Below are 11,802 nucleotides of genomic sequence, written 5' to 3'. Positions count from 1 at the left end.
CAAAAATGACAAAAATGACAAAAATGACAAAAATGACAAAAATGACAAAAATGACAAAAATGACAAAAATGACAAAAATGACAAAAATGACAAAAATGACAAAAATGACAAAAATGACAAAAATGACAAAAATGACAAAAATGACAAAAATGACAAAAATGACAAAAATGACAAAAATGACAAAAATGACAAAAATGACAAAAATGACAAAAATGACAAAAATGACAAAAATGACAAAAATGACAAAAATGACAAAAATGACAAAAATGACAAAAATGACAAAAATGACAAAAATGACAAAAATGACAAAAATGACAAAAATGACAAAAATGACAAAAATGACAAAAATGACAAAAATGACAAAAATGACAAAAATGACAAAAATGACAAAAATGACAAAAATGACAAAAATGACAAAAATGACAAAAATGACAAAAATGACAAAAATGACAAAAATGACAAAAATGACAAAAATGACAAAAATGACAAAAATGACAAAAATGACAAAAATGACAAAAATGACAAAAATGACAAAAATGACAAAAATGACAAAAATGACAAAAATGACAAAAATGACAAAAATGACAAAAATGACAAAAATGACAAAAATGACAAAAATGACAAAAATGACAAAAATGACAAAAATGACAAAAATGACAAAAATGACAAAAATGACAAAAATGACAAAAATGACAAAAATGACAAAAATGACAAAAATGACAAAAATGACAAAAATGACAAAAATGACAAAAATGACAAAAATGACAAAAATGACAAAAATGACAAAAATGACAAAAATGACAAAAATGACAAAAATGACAAAAATGACAAAAATGACAAAAATGACAAAAATGACAAAAATGACAAAAATGACAAAAATGACAAAAATGACAAAAATGACAAAAATGACAAAAATGACAAAAATGACAAAAATGACAAAAATGACAAAAATGACAAAAATGACAAAAATGACAAAAATGACAAAAATGACAAAAATGACAAAAATGACAAAAATGACAAAAATGACAAAAATGACAAAAATGACAAAAATGACAAAAATGACAAAAATGACAAAAATGACAAAAATGACAAAAATGACAAAAATGACAAAAATGACAAAAATGACAAAAATGACAAAAATGACAAAAATGACAAAAATGACAAAAATGACAAAAATGACAAAAATGACAAAAATGACAAAAATGACAAAAATGACAAAAATGACAAAAATGACAAAAATGACAAAAATGACAAAAATGACAAAAATGACAAAAATGACAAAAATGACAAAAATGACAAAAATGACAAAAATGACAAAAATGACAAAAATGACAAAAATGACAAAAATGACAAAAATGACAAAAATGACAAAAATGACAAAAATGACAAAAATGACAAAAATGACAAAAATGACAAAAATGACAAAAATGACAAAAATGACAAAAATGACAAAAATGACAAAAATGACAAAAATGACAAAAATGACAAAAATGACAAAAATGACAAAAATGACAAAAATGACAAAAATGACAAAAATGACAAAAATGACAAAAATGACAAAAATGACAAAAATGACAAAAATGACAAAAATGACAAAAATGACAAAAATGACAAAAATGACAAAAATGACAAAAATGACAAAAATGACAAAAATGACAAAAATGACAAAAATGACAAAAATGACAAAAATGACAAAAATGACAAAAATGACAAAAATGACAAAAATGACAAAAATGACAAAAATGACAAAAATGACAAAAATGACAAAAATGACAAAAATGACAAAAATGACAAAAATGACAAAAATGACAAAAATGACAAAAATGACAAAAATGACAAAAATGACAAAAATGACAAAAATGACAAAAATGACAAAAATGACAAAAATGACAAAAATGACAAAAATGACAAAAATGACAAAAATGACAAAAATGACAAAAATGACAAAAATGACAAAAATGACAAAAATGACAAAAATGACAAAAATGACAAAAATGACAAAAATGACAAAAATGACAAAAATGACAAAAATGACAAAAATGACAAAAATGACAAAAATGACAAAAATGACAAAAATGACAAAAATGACAAAAATGACAAAAATGACAAAAATGACAAAAATGACAAAAATGACAAAAATGACAAAAATGACAAAAATGACAAAAATGACAAAAATGACAAAAATGACAAAAATGACAAAAATGACAAAAATGACAAAAATGACAAAAATGACAAAAATGACAAAAATGACAAAAATGACAAAAATGACAAAAATGACAAAAATGACAAAAATGACAAAAATGACAAAAATGACAAAAATGACAAAAATGACAAAAATGACAAAAATGACAAAAATGACAAAAATGACAAAAATGACAAAAATGACAAAAATGACAAAAATGACAAAAATGACAAAAATGACAAAAATGACAAAAATGACAAAAATGACAAAAATGACAAAAATGACAAAAATGACAAAAATGACAAAAATGACAAAAATGACAAAAATGACAAAAATGACAAAAATGACAAAAATGACAAAAATGACAAAAATGACAAAAATGACAAAAATGACAAAAATGACAAAAATGACAAAAATGACAAAAATGACAAAAATGACAAAAATGACAAAAATGACAAAAATGACAAAAATGACAAAAATGACAAAAATGACAAAAATGACAAAAATGACAAAAATGACAAAAATGACAAAAATGACAAAAATGACAAAAATGACAAAAATGACAAAAATGACAAAAATGACAAAAATGACAAAAATGACAAAAATGACAAAAATGACAAAAATGACAAAAATGACAAAAATGACAAAAATGACAAAAATGACAAAAATGACAAAAATGACAAAAATGACAAAAATGACAAAAATGACAAAAATGACAAAAATGACAAAAATGACAAAAATGACAAAAATGACAAAAATGACAAAAATGACAAAAATGACAAAAATGACAAAAATGACAAAAATGACAAAAATGACAAAAATGACAAAAATGACAAAAATGACAAAAATGACAAAAATGACAAAAATGACAAAAATGACAAAAATGACAAAAATGACAAAAATGACAAAAATGACAAAAATGACAAAAATGACAAAAATGACAAAAATGACAAAAATGACAAAAATGACAAAAATGACAAAAATGACAAAAATGACAAAAATGACAAAAATGACAAAAATGACAAAAATGACAAAAATGACAAAAATGACAAAAATGACAAAAATGACAAAAATGACAAAAATGACAAAAATGACAAAAATGACAAAAATGACAAAAATGACAAAAATGACAAAAATGACAAAAATGACAAAAATGACAAAAATGACAAAAATGACAAAAATGACAAAAATGACAAAAATGACAAAAATGACAAAAATGACAAAAATGACAAAAATGACAAAAATGACAAAAATGACAAAAATGACAAAAATGACAAAAATGACAAAAATGACAAAAATGACAAAAATGACAAAAATGACAAAAATGACAAAAATGACAAAAATGACAAAAATGACAAAAATGACAAAAATGACAAAAATGACAAAAATGACAAAAATGACAAAAATGACAAAAATGACAAAAATGACAAAAATGACAAAAATGACAAAAATGACAAAAATGACAAAAATGACAAAAATGACAAAAATGACAAAAATGACAAAAATGACAAAAATGACAAAAATGACAAAAATGACAAAAATGACAAAAATGACAAAAATGACAAAAATGACAAAAATGACAAAAATGACAAAAATGACAAAAATGACAAAAATGACAAAAATGACAAAAATGACAAAAATGACAAAAATGACAAAAATGACAAAAATGACAAAAATGACAAAAATGACAAAAATGACAAAAATGACAAAAATGACAAAAATGACAAAAATGACAAAAATGACAAAAATGACAAAAATGACAAAAATGACAAAAATGACAAAAATGACAAAAATGACAAAAATGACAAAAATGACAAAAATGACAAAAATGACAAAAATGACAAAAATGACAAAAATGACAAAAATGACAAAAATGACAAAAATGACAAAAATGACAAAAATGACAAAAATGACAAAAATGACAAAAATGACAAAAATGACAAAAATGACAAAAATGACAAAAATGACAAAAATGACAAAAATGACAAAAATGACAAAAATGACAAAAATGACAAAAATGACAAAAATGACAAAAATGACAAAAATGACAAAAATGACAAAAATGACAAAAATGACAAAAATGACAAAAATGACAAAAATGACAAAAATGACAAAAATGACAAAAATGACAAAAATGACAAAAATGACAAAAATGACAAAAATGACAAAAATGACAAAAATGACAAAAATGACAAAAATGACAAAAATGACAAAAATGACAAAAATGACAAAAATGACAAAAATGACAAAAATGACAAAAATGACAAAAATGACAAAAATGACAAAAATGACAAAAATGACAAAAATGACAAAAATGACAAAAATGACAAAAATGACAAAAATGACAAAAATGACAAAAATGACAAAAATGACAAAAATGACAAAAATGACAAAAATGACAAAAATGACAAAAATGACAAAAATGACAAAAATGACAAAAATGACAAAAATGACAAAAATGACAAAAATGACAAAAATGACAAAAATGACAAAAATGACAAAAATGACAAAAATGACAAAAATGACAAAAATGACAAAAATGACAAAAATGACAAAAATGACAAAAATGACAAAAATGACAAAAATGACAAAAATGACAAAAATGACAAAAATGACAAAAATGACAAAAATGACAAAAATGACAAAAATGACAAAAATGACAAAAATGACAAAAATGACAAAAATGACAAAAATGACAAAAATGACAAAAATGACAAAAATGACAAAAATGACAAAAATGACAAAAATGACAAAAATGACAAAAATGACAAAAATGACAAAAATGACAAAAATGACAAAAATAACAAAAATGACAAAAATGACAAAAATGACAAAAATGACAAAAATGACAAAAATGACAAAAATTTGCATTTATTCCAGATGAAACCAAATTTCTTAAATCGTTTTTGAGAGCTCATTTTTATCTTCTCAATCAAGTTTTATTTCACAGTTCTCTTTGTTAATGATTTTACTTCATGATAGCGTTAATACTTTTTTAAAAGCAGGAAGCTCCGTTTACAGAATTGAAATAAAAAATGACAATTTGTCGGTGACAAATAATTCAAACTTTCCACAATCAATAATCAAACTAAAAATGTAGAAGTTGAATTAAAATAGGATTCTTATTTTGTCCAAATTGAACAAAAACATTTTGTTTGACAACAGTTCTGAAATGGGATCTTATTCTTTTTCTATTATTGAAGTACATGCAAAGTTCATCTACTTTTTCAAAAAAAAATAGTCACAAAAAAATGTTGCTAAGATATTTTCATATTCTGTGATGAAAAGATTTTTTAATTTTTAAGCATTCATGTCATTTAATACTATCAGTCGATAAGCGATTTTATTTAAAAAAAAAAGTCAAAGCGACAATCGCAAGTGATCAGCGATCCAAATCAGGCAATAAGTGCGAGAAAAGTTAATTTTTCTAATTCCCTTTCGCCTCAACTTCCTGAAGCTACCTGCCTACTTTTCTACAATGTGACCAAAATTGGCAGGCTATCCTTTTTGGGATGTAGTTCTTTTTTTTTCTCGGTGGTCGATCAGAACAATTTCATCTTCGGCATCGTTCGCATCGCACAAACATTTCCCTCGTCGTCGCTCACAGCACAGCGCAGCACATCTAATCTTTCCAAAATAATTTTCACGTCCCAAAAGCAGCTTCAGCAACATCAGGCAGTCAGCCAGCGGCTAGAAAAATTGCCATCATTTTTAACCGGCCGATTTAATCTCCATCAACGCAGTAGGCCTAGTAGCAGACTGATGAGGTTGGGGGGTGACAAAACGTGGCGCTTCTCGTGCTGATGTGTGTTTGAGTGTGGAGCAGGAAGTGGGAGGACACGTAGGGTGAAGGAAAGGTGGTAAATTTGGGGCATACAGCAACCCTCTAATGGCATTTCTAGGGGATGCTTGTTGGCGCAAAATTCGTTCGACGTCGGACCGAACAACGATTTCCGTGATGAGAGCGCCAGCACCTGACCTGACATACCGCACGACGCACCACACAGCAGCCTATATTCGAAATTGAACACATTTATTACACACGAAGCGAGAGCAAAAAAAAAGGTTTTTCATCCCCATACGCGCTCCTCAGTTCAGCGTCCGGTGCAAATCATAAAGCACCCCCCTTCATTTTTCGTCGCAGGAGGCCGAGGCCATCATATTTATTCGCATCCCCAAATAATGTTCTCCGCCTACAGTTCCCTAAAAGAGTACCCCTCGCCTACTAGGACCACCAAATACAACAACAACAACAACAACAACAACAACAACAACAACAACAACAACAACAACAACAACAACAACAGTGCGTGAATGAACCACACCGCACGATATATCGGCCTGTGTCAAATAGCAATTTTCACATTAATTTTATTTACAAGCAGTGAGATGCGAAAAACCGAGTCAGTGTTTCAAACTTCGAACACAGAAAAGTGCGCGACGGCAAATGATTGCAATATGTCATCGCTATTTTAAAAAGCCCATACCGCAGAGGCCAAGCATAGCCACAGCCATACCTACATATGACGACGGCTCGATGGAAGAGGGACGAAGCCATTGACAGACGTCGAAAAGTGGAACCGAAAAAATGGGGGCGAGTTTGTTCAAAAAGTCTCAACCAATCAAAAAAATTGGGTTCCTTCTTAAAAATTCACACGATACCAGCTTAAACTTACACGATTTTTTTTCAGTAGTTTAAATTACCAATTAAAAATTACACCCTATTGAACACTTTGTCCGGAAAAGTTAGGCGCAATGTACAAGGAAATGGGAAAACTTTCAGCTGGAAGCTTGGTTTCGAAATTGAAACATGAGATTCGAAAAGCTTTGAGCTTTTTCGAAAATTGAAAGCTTATAGGCACCGCGCTCGTAGCGCATCCGTAACGCTTCGAACATACCGTACCTCGTTCAATAACGAACTAATTCAACATTTTCCATTAAAATGATTTTAAGAAATATATTAAAAGTTCAATAATTTTTTTTGGGAAAAAAATATAATTTATGAACTTATTTCTTGAAGAAATATTTTGTTTACAAGTTATTCCGAAAGTTGATACTCCTACGGTAAATATTTTTCAACAGTCAAAACATTCAAGAAGTAACGTTCACATGAGCTAACAGATGGCACCACTAGATTCGATGTTCACGGATCTCAAGGATTCCGTTTGAAATTAAAAACGTCCTCTTTAAATTTCTAACGTTCTTGCGATAAAGATTCTCTGAGTTACAGGGAAATAACTTAATGTTTACGAAGATCGAAAAGTATTTCTGGAATAAAAAGTAAAATTCTGATGTCACTTTTGACTTTGAATTTCGTTTTCAAGTTCATTCCAAGTAACTAAAAGATACATAACACAGTTACGAAAAAGCTTACTCAACCCCATGATTGATCTGAAGGAGGTTCTATGCAGTCCAAAAATTTAAGTTTATTGATATTCTTTTGTTCCAATAAAAAGCTAAATGACTTTCTATTCAGCTACAAGCGGTCTCTTAATTCAAATTTCAAAAAATTATAAAATGAACATAAAAAGTCTCTCTCTATTTCAATTTCACTCGAAATCTATGTAAATTATCTTTTTTTTTTATTTGACGAAGACACGTAAAAATGCAAGCTGTGTTACTAGCACAATAATGTGACTGTGAAAAAAATCTTATAAAAAATCTTAAGTTTTAATATAACTAATGAATTGAGGCTACAATTGCGACTATTTATTTGCAAACACTTATAATAGAGAAGCTTAACAAAATAGTGGAAAATTTTCACTAATCACTAATCGTTAATCATACTTTCACAGCCAGAAATTATTCTGAGTCCCATAGAATAATACAAGTGTGTAATTATTCTTCTTGTCTTTGATCATGTTTTTGATTATTTAACATAAAAACATAAAAATGATCAAAACATGAAGTGGTTGGGCCTACCATGGAGCAGAGATCTCAGAGACATCCGGAACACAGGAACAGGGAGAAACTCGGACCACCAGTGCCATACGTTTCAAATTGACAGTATCGTTGGAAGCATGCTAAGAAAATTGCTCCTTGATGAAGAAACCATGTGTAATTTGAGGAAACTTTGCCAATCACCAGGACCATTCTAGAGGGGCTGGAAAAGATTTATTTAGTACATAGAAATCACAAAATCTTAGAAAAGAAACATTTTGAAGAATTCTTAACTTATTTTTCTGTTTTGAATTTCAGTGTACAATCATATCTGGTCATCGACCAAGGATAAAGCGCCTTTACTCGCTCTTGTAAATATAAAATAGAAACGTAAAATATTAGTAGGAGATAAAACCTTCCGAAGTCTGTTTGAGCTCGAAAGTTTTTTTTTAATTTACCCTTGTAGTTTTAACAATAATCGATAATAAAGTTCAACGCAGGCAATGGCAAAATGAAATCATATTTCACAAGTATGGAAAATGAAATTATCAATAAATAAATTTATGTTATTATTTGTTTCCAAAAATACTTATCATGTGCCAGTATTTTTCTTCAGAATAATTCCTCTGTAGTTCTTCAGCGGTCACAAATTAGAAACCACATTTGCATTGCAAACACACTTCCCTAAAAATCCTTTCTTTTTCTGAGCGTCACTCTTTTACCTTCGAGCTGAACACTTCGGATATATTTTATTTTTTCCATTTTTTTACTTCGAACCGTACGCGGAATACATACGTCCTTGTAAGTTAGACACGAAAAAAAATGACACGCATCTCAGCAACCCGAAAATTGAATCCCACAAGTTTGCCGAACGCGAACTCTTTCTTCCATTACTTATGACACACGTGAAACCCAAAATACGGTACGTCAATGGTCGCTTCTGCCAAAATTCAGTATTTGACGAACACGATTTTTTTACACTGTCTTATCAAATTTTAATATGAATCTTTGAACCTGTCCCGTATTCAATTTCTTGCAAATCACAGTTCTGAGCTCTCTCGATAACAACCAACTTCTACGACTCACTTTAGTTAGACGAAAACACAGCTGTTTGCGAGTTATAACGAGAGGTCGCACACATTTTTCTTTAAGATTATTTATCGCACTAAATAAATTTTCTTCAAGCGACTGAATTCCTTCATGTAACTTTTCCGGACACTAGTTTCCTTAAACACTCTTGAGGAACCCAAATAGATACAGCCGGGCCGAACAAAACTATTTCATAACGTCACTTACGCAGCTACCCGTTTACCAACTTTTAGAATTTAACTTATTTCACGAGAAATTCACGGAACATCCGGTGCACACTTTGGACTTTATCATATCCATCACATTTAGACACTTTTTGATATTTAAATATCTATAAAACGTTAAAAAAAATTTAGATTTCATAAATTTTTCACGGGCGGAGAGAAAAACGCATGCGATTGGCAAAAAACATCGCCTACTTTCTTAACAAAATAGTAGAAAATTTTTCAAAAAATTTTATATCATGCATACAAGTGTTTAAGGTTTTCTACGGGCAAAATTTTTATATTACACGATTGGTTAAATTTCCTTAAACATGTCCAAAAGAAAAATTTTGCGCATACTTGCGAACTCGAGCTGTTTTCAATTCATTTGTCATAGTTAAGGCTTTAAGAAAATCCATATTCAAAAGAAATTGGCCAAAGGTAACCAAAGTTATTGATGAAAAACTGACTTTCAATGTTTCCCCGGAAAAAAAAAGTCTCAAAATCCCATACATATGTACATCAGATTCGTTGAGCAACCCCTTCCTCTGAACCGATCTGGCCCAAATTTGGCATGAAACCAATATTAGACTGCAGCGCATAACATTTAACAAGTTTAACAAGTTCTTAGTGATACCCATACAAGCTTTGAGTTCCTGCTCCAGTTCATGTCAAATCATAGAGCCACTACAATTCTTTTTTTTTTAATTTGAAATCTTAAAGCTAAGAGTGACTTTCATTGCTTCAGGCATGCTTCCGAAAATCAATCATTTTCACTGAGCCATGCTTGACTACATTCAGAGCCAAAAAATCAAAGCAGTCAAATTTTCCTTCTTCAACCAAATCATACAAACAATCATGCATGACAACGACGCTTCTGTATTTGAAACACTTTTGCGATACATGATGAGGTAAAATAGGACGCAGACTATCAGCAACGAACGTCTCGATGCTGATTTCCTTCCCCTAACGACTTTCAACCTTTAGGATCATAACTGATATGTATCAGTTCTGAGCGATCTATGTAGGCTATCAGATGATTTTTTATTTTTCGTTTTGCCTAGAAGGACAAAATCATGACTAGGTAACCGCAATGAACTGTCCAGCATGTGCTACAGCTTTTTTGAACATGTGGTCCTGGTATTTATTCAGATTTTTCCTTTTGAAACATTAATGATCGTCTATCAATAACGAGCATTATCAACGATGATGCGAGAATAGACGTTCGGGAATGATTGAGGGAGCGACGTTCAAAAGGTATCACCAAGTATGTCGATCACCGTCGATTAGCCACGTGACGAATAGCAACGGTAGCCTCCGGTGGGGCATGGTATATCTTCTTGTATCAAGTTAGTGTTGATTTTCGACATATATTCAATGGGTACTTTTACCACGTGCGTATCACAGCACTCGGAGGTAGCATCATTCTAGCTAGAAGCCAATCCTGATTGCTTTTCTTGAGCGATTTTCCGACCACTGGCTTCAGGACCCGTCCATGGGGGAAGGGGAGGAGGTGCTCTACAGCTGCTACCATGGCCGTAGGAACGGGGGGACCCCCATGAGGGTCCAAAATTGCCAGGCGAAATGTTCTTCTCCAAACTCATATTTTAATTTCCCAATAAAATTTTTGAGAACGACTAAAATGATTCAAGAGTTACAATCTCTACTCTGAACGAAAGCTAAACCCTTGAAATTTTCTCCCAGGTACACAATTCTACTACAGATTTTCAAAAAGTTTCTCACTGGTTGATAAACATTTCGTTCCGAAAATCAAATTTTAACAAGATTAGACTGAGCTTGCCAGATTGCCCATATTTTGTCCGAATTTTTTACTTTATTAGCATAATCAAAAAAAATTGAATTGAGTCTTTAAAATTATGAATTGAGGCGCTTAGGATCAGAGGGGTGCAAGTGCCGAAATGATGATTTCGAGAAAACGGGCCACAAAGTTTTTTTTCTAAATCAAAATTATGGAATCAATTTTTTTACTAAATTTTCGATGGAGTGTGTCTCAAGAGGTCTAAAATGAACGATTCTGAAAGAAAAACCAAAGTTTTTTCGATATTTATGTTAAAACCAGGGACCGAAAACAGCACGAACACAGTAAGTGCAACACAATTTGATGACACGGCACATCCGAAACGAAACTGTGCTGTGTCTGTGTTGATCTTCTTTTGTTGCGTGTCGGCCGCAACACAGCACAGTACTGCATGCGACACAAAATCCGACACAGTTGACGACACAGTGTGTTCGTGTGCCGGTCCCGAAACGATGAGATTTTAATTGTTGCAAATCTGCCAGCAGGCGAACTGGATAGATTTTTTTCGTTTGTTTTCAAGCTTTTTTCTCGACACAATGTGAGTGAAGAACTTCGCCATGTAAAATACGGATAAATGCTGTCCAATCAAGCGCGACGGTTTGAATTAGCCTTGCTCGTAGAACACACTG

This window comes from Uranotaenia lowii, chromosome 2, assembly GCF_029784155.1.
Source record: "Uranotaenia lowii strain MFRU-FL chromosome 2, ASM2978415v1, whole genome shotgun sequence".
In the NCBI taxonomy this organism is placed as follows: domain Eukaryota; kingdom Metazoa; phylum Arthropoda; class Insecta; order Diptera; family Culicidae; genus Uranotaenia; species Uranotaenia lowii.
Note: the sequence above shows the minus strand (reverse complement) of the source record.